Source organism: Rhinolophus sinicus, linkage group LG04, assembly GCF_036562045.2.
Source record: "Rhinolophus sinicus isolate RSC01 linkage group LG04, ASM3656204v1, whole genome shotgun sequence".
Classification (NCBI taxonomy): domain Eukaryota; kingdom Metazoa; phylum Chordata; class Mammalia; order Chiroptera; family Rhinolophidae; genus Rhinolophus; species Rhinolophus sinicus.
The window spans coordinates 28,084,860-28,101,163 of record NC_133754.1 but is presented as its reverse complement, the minus strand read 5'-3'; the positions used below and the strand labels follow the sequence as shown (position 1 = coordinate 28,101,163).

The window sequence follows — 16,304 nt, the reverse complement described above, 5'->3', positions numbered from 1 at the left end:
AATAATAGTGTAAATCTAACTCACCAGTTTTCTTTTTGTTTTTCCTCTTAAATAGACTATTTTTAGAGCTGTTTTAGGTTCACAGCAAAATTGGGAGGAAGGTACAGAGATTTCCCAGATCCCCCCTGCCCCCCTCCACACACAGTCTGCTCTATTATCAATGTCTCCCACCAGAGGGGTACATTTGCTATAACTGATGAACCTACGTTGACATGTCATTATCATCCAAAGTCCATAATTTACATTAGGATATTATCTTTGGTGTTCTACATTCTATGGGTTTTGATGAATGTATCTACCACTGTTGTATCATACAGAATAGTTTCACTGACCTAAGAACCCTCTGTGCCCTGCCTAGTCATCCACCCTCGCCGCTAACCCCCAGCAACCACTGACCTTTTTACCGTCTCTATAGCTTTGTCTTTTCCAAAATGCCATATAGTTGGAATCATGCAGAATGTAGCCTTTTCAGATTGGATTCTTTCACTTAGTTATATGCATTTAAGTTTCCTCCATGTCTTTAATGGCTTAATAGTTCATCTCTTTTTAGCACGGAATAATATTTCATTGTCTAGATATACTACAGTTTACTTATTCATTCACTTAATAAAGACACTTTGTTGCTACAAAGTTTTGGCAATGTTTATGAATAAAGTTATTATGTCCAGCCATATGTAGTTTTAAGAAATTATTTATGCAATATTTTGACTCAGATATATATATATATCAGAAATTAAAAGCATAAGATGAATACAATGAAAAGTCTCTCTCCCTCCAAACCTCGATCTCCAAAAAAAGCAGTTATTTGTTTCTCCTGGGTTCTTCCAGATACATTTATGCCTACATAAGCAAATGTGAGATACAGGTATTTCCTCCATTTGTATACTGTTGTTTGCATCTTACACTGTTCTGAATCTTGCTTTTTTTCCTTTAATATTATACCTTGAAGATCTTTCTACATTGTGTTTTTTACAGCTGCTTGGCCTTCCATAGTATGGATATTCCATAACCTATTTCATCAAAACCACTATTAATGGACATTTCCATCATTTCTCAGTCTCTGCTAATAAGTAATGCTGCAGTGAATAACACTGTACATAAATATTTGGCATATGTGTATATATACCTGTAAGATTAATGCTTAGAGATATAATTGCTGGATCCAAGGATTCGTACATTTTAACTTTGGTAGACAAATATTACTAAATTACCCTCTGTAATGGATTTACCAATGTATTCCTCTTACCCTCATTTGTCTTTTCAATCATCTGTTCATTTAACAAATACTAAGCACCTAATATGTTTCTAGTACTGTTTCAGCCTAAAGGGACTGAAAAATTAGTGAGACTGGTGCTTGCTCTCTAAGAATTCACCATATTTGGGAAGTCAGATATTGAATTAAATAGCTATACACCAGGATAGAGTAATAATACAGGGCAATTTTCACAGCTGGGTATCACACAGTAGAGAGACTAAAGAATTCTACCTGAAAAAAATAAAAAATAAAATAATTTTTTAAAAAAGAATTCTACCTGAACCCAGGAGGTGATGTTGACTGAATTTTGAAGTGTGAGTGGACATAATAAGATGGTCAAGAGGAAAAAGAGCCATCCATCGTCTCTGCCTTCCGGGATCTTCTCAATGTATTCCACATTTCTGGTAAGAATATAGTTCTGGGTTTGGCAATCTGAAGCAATCACTAATCTCTCCAAATAATGAGAGAAGTAAGAGCAGAGATATTATTGGGCTGGTGAGACTCTCAGCCAAACTCTCCTCAATAGAGTCAAAGTTGAGAAACCCTGCTTGAAAGTCTTTCTGCTCATTCCTATACCCGCAAAACCCAGCATTTTTGCAGCCCAGCAATACTAGTTCCTCAGGATATGATGTGTCCACATTTTCCTAGTCTCATGGTCTTCTATAGAGAAACGTGAGATACACTGCAAATATAGTGCAATCTTCCTAGCCCAGGATGAAACAAACAATTCCACAAAGATTGGAAGAATTGTTCTCTTTCTTCCACTGAAAAACTTAGAATTGCAAATTGAATTGTATAATTAAAGTCTTACTTTTAAATCCAGATTGTTATTTCATAATTTCATGATCATAATTTCTGACTTTCTTCAAATTGCAGTCAGTTCATCCACTTTATATTAGTTTCTTCATTGTCAAATATTTCATGGGATTACATAAGCCCCTTGAGATAAGAGACCAGGCCTTCAAATTTGCCTTTATTCTAAATACATAGTACAGTTCTTGACTCATAATAGCCCTCAGTAATTGTTGATTGAATGAAGAAATAACGATCCTAAACAATAAGTGTGCATACATAAGGGGTACTCACCATTTGCAAAAAATCTGGTCTATCTGTTTTATAAATCTGATCTAATCAGACTTTGCTATCTCTAGCTAAACTATAGACTATAATAGGCTGAACGAGAGACTATAAAGTTAGCTCTTAAACTCACTGTAACACTCACTGTTCTCTTAAAACAAGAGATGATTTCTCTGGATTAGATAGAGATTGCTCAAATAAAAATTACCATAGCTGCATGTATTGCCCAAGGTTCAAACCTCCCTCACTCTCTTCATATCCACATCAGTTAGATGTTCACTGACCCATCACTGTCAGTTCTACCTCCTAATTCAGTCTGACTCTCCCTTTCCTGTTGACTCGCACCACCCCTGCTTTGGTTCCAATCTCATCACAAGGGAACACTACTTCAATCTCCTGCAAACCTGGGTCTCTTCCCTGTTCAAATCTCTCCCCTTCTGTGTCAATCAGGCTCTTTCAGGTTGTAAAGGTCAGAGACAAGCTCAGGAAAACTCAGTGAGTAGGAGTACACTAACAGTGGCAGTTCAATAGGAAGACCCAGTGCCCAAAATATTAATTAGAAAATTACGGTTTAGTACAGGAAAAAGATACAATGTAGCAATACATTAGAGTACAGTAGTACCTCGGTTTTTGAACATCTCCGTTGACAAACATTTCGGTTTACGAACGCGGTAAATCTGGAAGTAAATGCTTCGGTTTTCGAACAAGCCTAGGAAGTCGAACATGTCACAGCTTCCTCTGAGTGCAAGATCCTGAGGCCTAACTGTCGGCTGTTTTCGAACGTTTCAGAGCTCAAACGGTCTTCTGGAACGGATTACGGTAAAGATAAGTATCACAGCTGAAGACTTTCACATAGTAAAGGCTTAGAGAAACCTTTTGCAAGTTCCAGTTGTCTTCCCTCTGGAAGTGTTTTTGCAGGATCCACTTTCTCTCTCAGTTCAAGAACCAGTGACTTGTGACTAGAACACCCAAATGGAGTCTCAGCTGGAATTCCTTACACCCTGCTGGTCATATTGGCATATTCCTGCTATGTGACCAGGCCTTCTGGGGTCTCACCAGATAGAAATTATCAGTCTCACTGCTATCTATAAACACTGCTGACGACCTGGTACAAACCATCCTGAAACTCAGGGCACATGGTTACAAAGCGATGCTATTAATCAGTATGTTTCAAATCAGTGCTGTGCATATTCATTTCTTATTTTTGTGGAATAACTCAGGCTAGTTCCAGGACTGCTGAACTTAACCCTCACTGTCCTGGAGGTTCAGGGGGCTACAATGAAGACAGGATACAGTGTCAGCAGCCTTTCTTAGAAATTAAAGATTTCCTGCTGGTTACTTTTCAGAAGCAATACTAGTTGTCCGGTGCAACTCTAGGCACCCAGTAGCATTTCTGTGAGTCTTCCTACCATGACTTGGTTCCCCTACCTCTGATTCTCCTCCTGCTTCTTCTTTCTACCATGTCACCAATTTATTATAGTCTCTGCATGCATCAGTTTAAATCCTCTGTGAGAGATCTGCTTGAGTTGGTCAGCCACCATCCTCTACTGGGTTTCTATAGGCAGAGCTCTTCTACCAGGCCATCTCTTAGGCTTCTGGAGAGCTGTTAGGAGGATAGTTTAGCTCAAACACTTACCTCATCTCAATCAGTGTCACCAAAGCAACAGCACTGCATCATTCAAAGCATGGTTCCCCTAAACCTTACAACTGCTCAGAAGTAGACTACAGATACAGCACACATCCAGTTAGAACTTTCTCCCCAATAAAGACACATCACACCTTAACATTAGTTTTCCAAAACAGATGCAACCATGTCACTCCCCACCTTCAAACCCATCAAAACTTCTCCATGTGCCATAAAATTCAAACACCTTACATCATGTGTTGTCCATCGCAGCAGTCCCCAGCCATGGCCTACTATTTAAACTTAAATTAATCAAGATTAAATTTTAAAATTCTGTTCTTTAGTTGCACAAGTACATTGCAAATACCATATTGGAAAGAGCAGATAGCATAAGCAGAATGTTGGTCTAGATGCACTTTTTAAGCTACTTTCAACTATTCCAGGCTCATCTCCCACCACGTCCCCACATACACCCTAAGCTCTAACCACATAAAAATTTCTGCTGTTGCCCAAACGTATAATATACCTTAGGCCTTTAATATTTGTCCTTATGCCATCCTGTGACCTGAAATATTCTTGCCTCTTGTGCACCTGGTAATGTCTTACTCATCTTTAAAGGCCCAACAAATACATAATCTGCTCCGCGAAGATTTTCCTACCATCTCACTCCCCAACCACAGGCAGGTACCCTCTTCCTTTCTGCTCCAAGGGAATTCTGTACATGGCTCTATTGCAGTACTTAACAACATTATATGATAAACTCGTTGTACCCGCATACCACATACATTTCTAGAAGATCTTATTTTTTTTTAAATTAAAGTTTATTGGGGTGACAACTGTTAGTCAAGTTACATAGATTTCAGGTGTACAATTCTGTACTACATCATCTATATATCACATTGTGTGTTCACCACCTAGAGTCAGTTCTCTTTCCATCACCATATATTTGATCCCCCTTACCCTCATCTACCATCCCCCTCTCCCCTTACCCTCTGGTAACCACTAAACTATTGTCTGTGTCTATGAGTTTTTGTTTCTCATTTGTTTGTCTTCTTTTGTTGTTTTCGGTTTATATACCACATATCAGTGAAATCATATGGTTCTCTACTTTTTCTGTCTGACTTATATCACTTAGCATTATAATCTCAAGATCCATTCATGTTGTCACAAATGGTCCTATTTCATCTTTTCTTACCGTCGAATAGTATTCCATTGTGCATGTATACCACATCTTCTTTATCCATTCATCTATTGAAGAACATTTTGGTTGTTTCCATGTCTTGGCCACCATAAACAAAGCTGAAATGAACACTGGAGCACACTTGTCTTTATGGAAAAATGTTTTCAGATTTTTTGGGTAGACACCCAGGAGAAGGATTGATGGGTCAGAAGATCTTAATAATGGAGACAATATGGCTTAAGAGCACAGACTCAGGTGCCAAATGGTATCTGCCAATGACTACTTGTGTCGCCTTGTACTAGTCATTTAGCTCCTCTTGTCTCAGTTTCCTCATCTGTGAAATGAGGATGATAAAATACTTCCTACACAGCGTCATGGCAACAATAAATTGTGTTATAGATAGAGAAAGCACTTAGAATAGGTCCTACAATTTAATAAGGTGCTACCCAAAATTTAGCTATTAATAAAATATTAATGCATTTTGTTTATTCACACATGAAAAGTATCTGAGAAGAACAAGAATGTAAGGACAATTAACAACTGTACTCGCCTCGATACATTTACTGTATCTAGTGGTTAACTCTTTAATGAACAATGTATAATTAGTTGTCTATGACTAAACATAGGTTTTAGAAAGTATATGAAAAGATTCTGATCGAGAGCAGAGTTTGCCATCCCAAAATATGCCCTTTTTTGATATTGATTATTTTAACCTAGTTATTTTTTAAGAAACAAAAGACTCAGGAAGAGCCTTTTACCTCCCCCTTACCTGTCTAAAGGAATTCAGATAGAAAAACCTGCTTAAAGGAAGGGAGCTGTCACCTTAGCATAGTATGAACTAAGTGAGGCAGACAGGCAGGAATGTAGCGAGTCTGTTTGTCAGACTGTCTTCTGAGTCCCATTGTTTTTGGGTGGTGTGGTAAGAATTGATGTATCAAATGTTGCTCCTTCTCATCTATCTATGAATTGCCTACCTTCTCTTTGAAGTCTAAACTACTACCCCCTTTTCTCCTTAGCTCAAAATGGCATACAAGCCTAAATTGCCTGATATGTCCTATATTCTTATGGAGCCCCCATATATACATATGTAATAAATCTGGTTATTTTTCTCCAGTTAATCTGTCTCATGTCAATTTGATTATTAGACCAGCCAGCAGCATTTAGAAGGATAGAAGGAAAATTATTTTTCCTCCCCTACAATCCTCTCAAGAGTCAGTCCTAGAACTTATTGCTGAATTACCGATGGATTTATAAAATGCTTGTCATGTAGAGGAGACTTTCCTTTTTTGACTGAGAAGGCTAATTTATAAACAGTAGAATGGGAGGCGCCACGTGTATTGCAGTATTCACTGTAGTATTCAGTAATTCCTTCTTCTTAGATGACAACTTGTTATTCACATTCTCTTCTATTTGATCAGCTTGGCATTTCTCTCTTCTTAGTCCCAATCTTTCTTCCATTTCCTCAGTGTTCCCATATACATCTTGGTAGAGTTTTTTAAATTTATTTTTTATAATCTATTTTATCTCTCTTCTAATAATTCACTATTGTATTAGTTTCCTATTGCTGCTATAATGAATGACCACAAATTGAATGGCTTAACATAATACTATTATCCATACAGTTCTGGTGATCAGAGAGGTTCATCAGACTAAAGTTAATGCATTGGCAGGAATGGTTCCTTTTGGGGGTTTGGAGGGAAGAAGCCACTTCTGCCTTGTTCTGGTTCTCGAGGCCACTTGCATCCCTTGGTTCATGACTCCTTCCTTGCATCATTCCAACCTCTGGCTTTCATTACATCTCTTACTTCTGACCTGATTCTTCTGTCTCTGTCTCATAAAGACACGATGATTACATGGGGACCACCCAAATAATCCAGGATAATCTCCACATCCCAAGATCCTTAATTTTTTAAAATTAAAATTTATTGGGGTAACAATGGCCAACAACATTACATAGGTTTCAAGTGTACAATTCTAAGATACATTATCTGTATAATTTTATCATTTCTACAAAGTCCCTTTTGCCATAGAAGGTGAAGTATTTACAGGTTTAGGGGATTAGGGTGTGGACATCTTTGGGAGAACATTTTTCCGTCCACCACACCTATCATATTTTTAAATTTCTCGGCATTCTCTATCATTTTATCTTTTTTTATAATTTACAAAACTAAACATTTTATTAAGTGAACAAAAGTTCAAGATGCATGCAATCATTTGATTTAATAAATAAATCCAACAAAAAAATCTGTGCTCTTAAATATAGGTGACATCTTTAGGATTGCATCTAAAAGTTTATATTTAAACATCTTGTAAACAAGTGCTAGAAACACATGCAATTTTTAAAATAGTCATTCTCTACAGTCCACTCACAAGTAATATAAACAATATTAACAGGCATGTTTTCAAATGATCACTGGATACTTGAGTATTGTTTGCAATGCTCATGTGCAATGTGTTCCCAGCTGAATCTTGGGGAAAACATACCTAAGCTTTGTATATTACCTGTGCAAACACACATGAATACTTCCATATATATATATATATATATGGAATATATATATATATATATATATATATATATATGATATATATATATATATATATATATATATATATATATATATATATATATACCTCCATATATTCAAATTTACATAGTATGTAGTATTAGGTTGGTGCAAAAGTAATTGCAGTTTTTGCAATTATTTTAACGTTTAACCCTCAATTACTTTTGCAACCTAGTACTTATGTTTATATATATCTATCTCATATACATATTAGATTTATACATTAACACACATGTCAATACCTCTACCTGTATTTGTCGTCCCTATTAGAATGTAATCGTCTTGAGGGCAGGGCCCCAACCTAGTTTTCCCCTAAATGCTTAGGGTCTATACTGGGCCTGACCTAGCCAGTTCTCAGTGATTGTTTCTTAATTGAACATATTTGAATTACCATGTGACACATGGGAAAACAGAATAGATGACACCTGACAAGAAAAGGAAATCACCGGATCCTTTCTCCTCCCGCATCTACGTTCTAAGTACCTCAGCCTTCCATAGAATAGACTAGAGAAATGTTCAAATCATCCTTCTCATTCATGCTTATGTTTCTGTTGCTATATTCTGTTACCTGTCTCCCATTCTGACTGACTGACTCTCTCAAACCACCTGGCGTTCCCACAATTGTGTCCTGCTCCCTCCCCACACGCAGTATCTAAAAAGCTCCCACTTACCATATTGTCAGCCTCTCCCACTCATGTCCTCCACCCACCACTTCATTCCTTCCACCCACGTCTTCCATGTCTCCTGTTTCTCCTCACAATTCGTCTTCAGATTGTCTCTCATTTCCTTTACTTTGTATAATCAAAGGATAAATCCTGCAGAAGAGAGCAGAGACTTGTAGAAAAACATTAATTTCCAAACATTATTTAAGCTAATAGATTATCCTTTGCTGAAACAAATTGGTGATATCAATGATGTCCCTAGAAAAGAGTGATTTTCAAATATTTTGGAATCAGTGTCCCTTATTATTGCTTTGATTTCACAATAATTCTCCCTGCCAACACTCCATTCCTCTTCTAAAACATTATATTCAGATGTCTCCCATAAAAACAAATCTTGGCTTTTACCAGTTCTAGCACTAATAGCTGAAGAGTAAAGAAAGTGAGAAATGTTTCAACTAACAAACCAGTCAAATTCCCAAGACAGGCTAAAAAGTAATCTAAAGTCTTGATTATATTCATTTTTATGCTTAAATGCGTAATACTGACACAGAATTCTAAAGTTACTATCTGTTTAAAATATGGCAGTTACAAAAAAAAGTACATTTCATAAAATATTTCCTCCCAATCAGGGGAAGTTTCCAAGAAGCCATTAAGATCCCTGTTCACGAGTCCTACATTAGCAAATAAAATATGACACCCTTTGGCCCTGGGCACAGATACAGACTGAGGTCGATGCGATACTAGTATCAAAGAGAATAAAAATATTATAAAATAAAAATAGATAGCTTTTATTACTAAAATAACTGATGCTACTCAAAATCAACTCTCCTTTTTTGTCTTTTTTCTATGGCCAGAGGTCAGTAATCTTTTTGTTAAAGGTCCAGATAGTAAATACTTTATTTTCGGCTTTGTGATCCATATCCAAAAACTCAACTCTGCTGTCGTAGCAGAAAGCAGCCCCGGACAATACACAAAAGAATGGGCATGAGCAGAGCAGCGCGCAGAGGCCGGAGCTGGTAGCATGGCGCCAACTTCTGGTCCATGCTAACCAAGCCTGCAGGAAAAACATGCCTTCTTTTTCCTCCGCTCCCTGTGGAGGGGAATGCTAAATTAGAAAAAATAATACTGATAAACATCCAGTCAAAAACATTGAGGTTCTGAATGGTTGGGTGACTTGCCAAGGTGCAAGAACTTCAGCTGTGAGAAGTGATCACTGACTGTGTTGGGTAAGCTTGGAAGTACTTACACCTTATCTGATTTCATCCTCTCAACAACTTTCTAAGGTACTATTATCATCTTTAGTTCACAGATGAAGGAACTGAGATTCAGAGAGGTTAAGCAACCTGCTTAGTTTCACAGCAGCCACATGGTACAGGGAAGAGCCAGGGTTTTTTACTCTCTGCTACTTGCTGCTGCCACTCCTGCTGCTGCTGCAATGTCCCCACCATTCTGCTTCCCACTGTGTACCATTCCAGGATCCTCACGAGAAGCCTTTTCATTGTAGTGCGTGTATTTTCTGTTCTTGAAAGACAACGTGAAACTTTCCACTGTCGTATCTGACGTAAGCTGTCATGGTGAGGAATTTTTCCCCCTTAGCAGAACCCACATAACCTGACTTGTTTATCCAGTCTAACTATAATTCTGTAACACAGAAACAGGGAGTAGACCTTGACTTTACACACCCATGGCAAACCCCACATAGAAAGGCTCAGAAACCTGTGTTTGATCTTTGCTTGCGCAACACCAATCCAAGGAGACACACGAAAGTGTCCTTCTTACTGTGTTAGATGCCTGCGGCAACTCTGTCCACAGTGTCCACAGCCACCAGGAGTCCAGGGATGGCCCCGGACAAACTGGACTGGAATTCCCTTTTGTTTCACAGCTCAAAGGTATGATTCGTTTGGAAAGTTCAGCCCTTCCTGCACCCCTAATATTTCATTACATTACGATCCACCCACTTCACACTCTTTCTCCATAAGCCCTGTCAAACCAGTAGGTGTAGAAAATGTAGAAAGAAATAAAGAGACATTCAATGCATGGTTCTTTTCCGAATAAATTTATTTCCTTATGAAGGTTTGGCAAGTGCCACCCACATAAAGCCTCCACTATGAAAAGAAAAGCCATCACAGGCTAGATGGCAAGCTCTGAGCTAGAAACAGAAAGTTTTATAAGCTGACATATTCATGTTACAGAATCAAATATTAGTCTCCATGTTCCTGTGCATGAATGTAAGCCACGTTACTTGTCCGTTGACTTAAGGAGAAGTTATGCAGTCTACGCACTTTTATTTCCATCTCAGACTCTAGAAAAGGGCATATATAAAATGCATGATCCTCACGTTACTGAAATCTATAAGCACATATTCTCTCTCTGTCTTCCTTTTCCAACCCCACCCCATTTTGCTTCTGTTAAAACAGATGGGTTCAAATGACAAAAAAAAAAAAAAAAAATTAAATGGGAGCAAACTTCCGTCTTGCAGCAAGGGTAATCCCTAGTGGGTCTAATGAAGCTACTTGATAAGTCCTTTATGCTTTCGTCCAAATCTTTATGTCTCCAACAGTAAGAAAAAAAAATCTGGAGTCAAATTGGGTGAGGCAGCCCAGAGGAGTCTACACACTAAAGTGAGACAAGACTGGGATAGTGAATCAATGGGTCGTATCATCCAAACGCTGTATTAAACACCTTCTTTCGCTTTTGATCACTCAGCAGAATCCATGGCAGCAAGAAACAGTGGGGGGCTTTTTCAGGGGCTTCCTCAGATGACTACAAAGATTAGAAGAAATCCAACATATTTCACATAACCGTGAGATTTGCCAAGACAGAAGAGGCAAATCAAGAAACGTTAAAAATTATGTCATTGAATTTGATACTGAGGGTAAACAGAGTTCTTTGAAAATAACAATAGAAAAGTTACCATCAAGTGATTTCACTGAAGCACTTCAGACACCTTAGGCAAATGCTTAACCGCTGTAAACAAATCCTCAGGTCGTACCTGAAGTTCCCACTGCCACAGGAGTAGCCAGGCAGCTCCCTGGGTCTCCCAAGGGAGGTATGCAGCCCGCCCTGTGGGCTGACCCACCCTTCACAGCCAAATGTGACAAGGCCTGAGCAAACACACTGGCAAGGCAAAGACATTCTTTAGGGATTGTGCAGAGGAATTTGGCAGCTATGTCTTCCTCACAAGGTTTGGCACAAAGAACAAGTTCCTCAGCCAGGGGCAAAGGATTGTCTACAGCCTCCCTAGAAGAAATCACTTCTAAATTGTCTTTGTCCAGAAATCCACATTTACCTTAAATATCTGCAGCGTTGTGTTCCTCTGCTACTGACATCTTAAAAACATTCAAACAAAAATCAAAACCAAACCACGCTTCCCCTGGCAAAGTTACTTGTACTGAACCCAGTACAGGATGGAATGAAAACAAGATCCTTTGCATATATATCGTATTGTATCAACCTCTCTCTTTCCGTCCTTCCATCCCTTCCTGGAGCAGCACACACACAGCTCCTGACATTCCAGGCGTTGTGGAAACAGTAAGGATGACTCAAGGACCTCCAACATCCCAGGAGGGTTGACAGGCCTCCGAGCCAGAACAGACCCTCCACAATGTCCTTTTTCAATCCTAAAAGGGCACTGTGTGTACAGAGAGATAATCACGTCTCTTCATAACCTTGTTCTCACAGGCCACATCAGCCATGGAAAAGCCAAAGACTTGAGAGGAATTGGTTTCCAGCCTTTTTCATCTCAAGGATTCCTATTAGACTCCACCTAAAGTCACTATCCTTCTATTTTTGTCGTGTGGTTCTGCTTACTTTGGACACGTTACAATACTGGGTAATAAAGGTGCTGTTTCTCTGTCACCTGCAAATGGTTAAAACTCCTTCTCTCTATTGGAGGGGAGGAATCTCATGCTGAGTGAGAGAATCAGGGAGGCTGATGAGGTGAGTGAGCTGTCATTGTGGGCTGAGGGCTGAGGCTCATTCTCACTGGGAGTCAGCTGCCATGGTCCGGTGAATCACCTGTGCACTAGGCATGACCCTCTTGAATGCCAGCATTGAATGGGTGGAGCACTGAAGGGTTTTTGTTGTTGTTATTTTGTTTTGTTTTGTTTTGTTTTCAATAAGGAAGACTCTCTGACTCGTGCATGGGAAGGGGTAGAGGAAATAAGCCAGTTCCTGGAAACCGGAAAAACAAACTAAAAGACAGTAAGGATGCTTGGAGAAAGACATCATACAAAGTGTCTGTGGGATGGTATCAACCCTTTAGGTCTAGACTAGAGTTACCTCAGGGACAGAAAGCTGTACCGTGTGTCACCATTTCTGTTTGTGTGTGCTGGAGTTAAATTTAGTAATGAAGAGTGGTTTACAGCCTTTCCCTCTTCCCAGTCCTTCTTAGAGCATTTGGGCGTTGCCCACTCAATTGTACCCTCTACAGTCCATATTTCCCACATCAATTTTCAAGAAGAAAGTACGTATAGCCAAAGATCAACTACACACCACAGAACTGCACAAGACGAAGGAGAAGGAAACTGATGCATCCTGAAAGTCTGCTGTGTCCTAGAAGTCCATTGGACTTACCTTTTTGAAGTATGTGGTCAAAAAGCAAGAAGACAGAGAAAAGGATTGTGAGTTAGAGAGTAATTGGGGGATAAGAGAGTGAGAGACTCCCTAGAGTTATTCGGTTCTAGAGAAGTACTATCTAAAAATTTTTGATTGCCTATATCTACCAGCATAAAAACATTCTTTATATATACCACCTATGTAGTATATTGTCTTCATTTTCGTACTTTTGTGTATTTTGTGTTGTGCAGATTATCTGTGGTTAAATCAGCCCATTTACCTCCCAAGATCTCCTATTCACAAGGGTAAGAGATTAGGGACATTTCTTAGAATCCCTGCAGCAGAGTTTTACATTATATTCTGCCTATGAGATAGTCACAGGAGCTTAGGAAAGTGGGAAAGAAGCAGAAATCATAATATTGTTCCTGTGTCCCTGGCAGACACGCCATGTGCTTTGGCAGATTGTAGATATAAGATGTTTCCAGAAGCTTCTGAGCATCCTCCTGTAATTTATTTCTTTTCAGTGGTAAACAGATAGTAGAATCATGGTCAGCCATTCCCTGCAATTCCTTCGAGTCTTGATTTCCTGAAAGCCATCAGCAGATTTGTTCTATATTCTACCAGCCTTTCTGTTTCCTTAGCAGAAATTTGACTGATACATATTTCTGATGAAGCATAATAGCAAGAAAAAAGAATAATATAAATACTGTTTTAATTACTTTATTTTATAAAAAGCATAAAAACTTTTTCTCAATAAAAATATTAGTTTGTAATTAATTTTTTTCAATTAATTAGCATACAATTAGGATGTCTGTTTCTTAAATTCATCTATTTCAATATTTACTTTTTAATAGCTATTAGAGCTGAAAAAAGACATCTCACAAAAATATATAGACTCAAATGAAAGATGGACTTCATTGGCTATGCTTAGTAAATTGTGATGTGCAAGAAAATTATGATAATATAGAAAATCATGAAACTTTCTAAAAAGACATCAAATAATAACTAAATAAAATGGAAACAGATCTTGTGTTCTTGGACAGGAAGATTTAATGTTAGAAAGATAGTAATTTCTCATCAAATAATCTATAGACTTAATGCAGTTCCAATCAAAACATCAACGGAGCTCTCCACGGAAGTCAATGAGTTGATTCTAAAAATAACATAGATGAGAGAAAATACCGAACAACTTTCCGAATAACAAGACAGTTTTGGGATGCAAGAGTTGTCTCATCAGACATAAGCACTTATTATAAAGCAATAGTAATTAATACGGTGCTGAATAGGGATAGAGAAATTGATTAATTGGACAAATACCACAGAAAAAAACCCACATGCACATTTAACTTTGTTATACAACAGAGTTGTATGTATTACGTTACGGCAGCCCTGGCTAACTAATGCAGTCTCCAAGCCAAAATCTCTAACTGTCACTCCTCCATATTCCCAGGTTTGCATGAGAGTACAGTGAAGCCTAAAACAGACTCACACCGTCTACAGAACGACTTCTGTGTAGCTACTTTGGCATCGTTACAGAAAAAAAGAAAACTGGGAAATATTATTAGATTCTAAACTCTCTCACCAAATTCTCTTCTTATGATTATAAAATTAAAGTTCACCTGATCGTGTGAATGTGTGCATCTGCCCTGCATTTTGCTCCTTTTTTGGTGATCATTGCACGTGAGCATTTATTATATTGACAACAGCTCTGTCATTATTAATAGCTAAATAGTATTCCCTTATGTTCATGAAATGTATCAAATGGTTGGCATGAAAAGGTTATGCTGCTGTTACCAGAAATGGTTACCAGAAAATGATATGAATCACACGACTGCGAGAGACACTGGAGCCAACCTCAAAACCACACTTCCCATCAAAGCCAGCCCGCTCCAGGCTGCTACTCTCAGCCTTTCAAAGCCAAGAGAAACTTAACACAGCAGAGCACAGAGGCAGCTGAGCAACAAAGACACACAGTTCCAGAGCACAGCTGCACGGCTGCGCTCAGAATAAGAAAAGCCATTCTCCAAGTAACAAAACCTTGGCAAGAGAATTTTGCGGAGGATCTTAGAGTAAAGCAGGTGATTTAATGCATGGGGATAGAGATCACTGTCCTGAAGATGCAGAGAACGAGAATCCTTTGTCCTGACAAATCAGGGCTCTGATATAAAACGTGACCCACCCATCAGAGCAACACACATTTGTTCCCTGAGCCGTGTTTCCTGTGGCTGCAGAGAGCTAAGAAGACTATGTGTCTTCCCAGAAGTCAGGCCCAGGAGCATGGCTTCCATTCACAGTCAGAGAACTAGGAGGCTCAAGGAAGAGCAAGCACCACCATGAAAACACAACTTAAAAGTTTCCTAAACTTAACTCAGATTCAGTGGGAAGGCCACTGAGAAGAGTTCAGAAAATCTTCTCAGCATTGTAGCTGTCAGGGGAGTACACAATGCAGAGGGAAACTAGACAAGTTAGGAGTAAATGGTATTTGGGTAAAAGGTCATGATGTATATAATTTAATACCATTGGTAATACAATATAAAACACGTAAAGAGAGTGAGACAGCAAATACAAACAAATGGGATAAAGTGTTAACAATAAATGAATTTGAGTAAAGAGTATAAGAGGTGTGCTTTGCATTATTCGTGCTCATGCAAATTTTTTGTAAGTTTGAAATTATTTCCAAAGAAACACAAAGTTGAAGAAAACAGCGTCTAATGAATTAATGGTGACAATTAATATTCTTCCACTGGATTCTTATCTCCCATCACCTAGACAATGCCATTCATCCTATAAAATAGACTGCAGAGGCATTGCTTACTCTCTGTTACCTTCCCCAACACCTTTCTCTCAAAACAAACAAACAAACAAACACTACACATTCCACTTGAAATTGCATTTAGATTCTAGTAACAGAATGAAAATAGCCATGGCTTAAACAAGATAGAGATGTATTTTTACCCCCCAAATTAAGGGAGAGGCAGTCCAGGGTTCTGCTGTGTCATCAGTGACCCGACTCCTTCTATCTTTCTTCCTCGCCATCCTTCATACATGGCTTTCATCCTCAAGGTCACGTCATCCTCCAGTATTACCTCTGGAGTTCCAGCCATCACATCCACATTCCAGCAAGCCCCAGCCATTTGTCCCCATGCTAAGTAGACTCTCCAGAAATCCAATCCCAACACTTCCACTTGCATTTCATTAGCCAAAACTTAGTCCCATGGCCACATCTAGTGGCAAGGGTGGATAAAAAATGGAGTTTTTAGCTGGGCATTTTTCTACCTGGTATAAAATTGGAGTTCTTTTATAAGAAAGAGGAGAAGGATTAATATTGGGTAGGCGATTATCAGTCTTTGAATACCCTCCTGTTGTGAAATTTGCCATTATT

The 16,304-nt window shown here is 38.6% G+C and overlaps 1 long non-coding RNA gene across 2 annotated transcripts in view; it reads right to left on the bottom strand.

The window, feature by feature from the left end:
• Positions 1-4,923: 4,923 nt before the first annotated feature.
• The window catches only part of LOC141571007 (uncharacterized), a 152,829-nt gene continuing 141,448 nt past the window's right edge, over positions 4,924-16,304 (bottom strand). For both annotated transcript variants that reach the window (XR_012495456.1, XR_012495457.1), the window contains 2 exons: positions 8,375-8,518; positions 4,924-6,963 (listed from right to left, as the gene is read on the bottom strand). This is a non-coding gene — a long non-coding RNA (uncharacterized LOC141571007). The remainder of the gene's footprint in view (positions 6,964-8,374; positions 8,519-16,304) is intronic.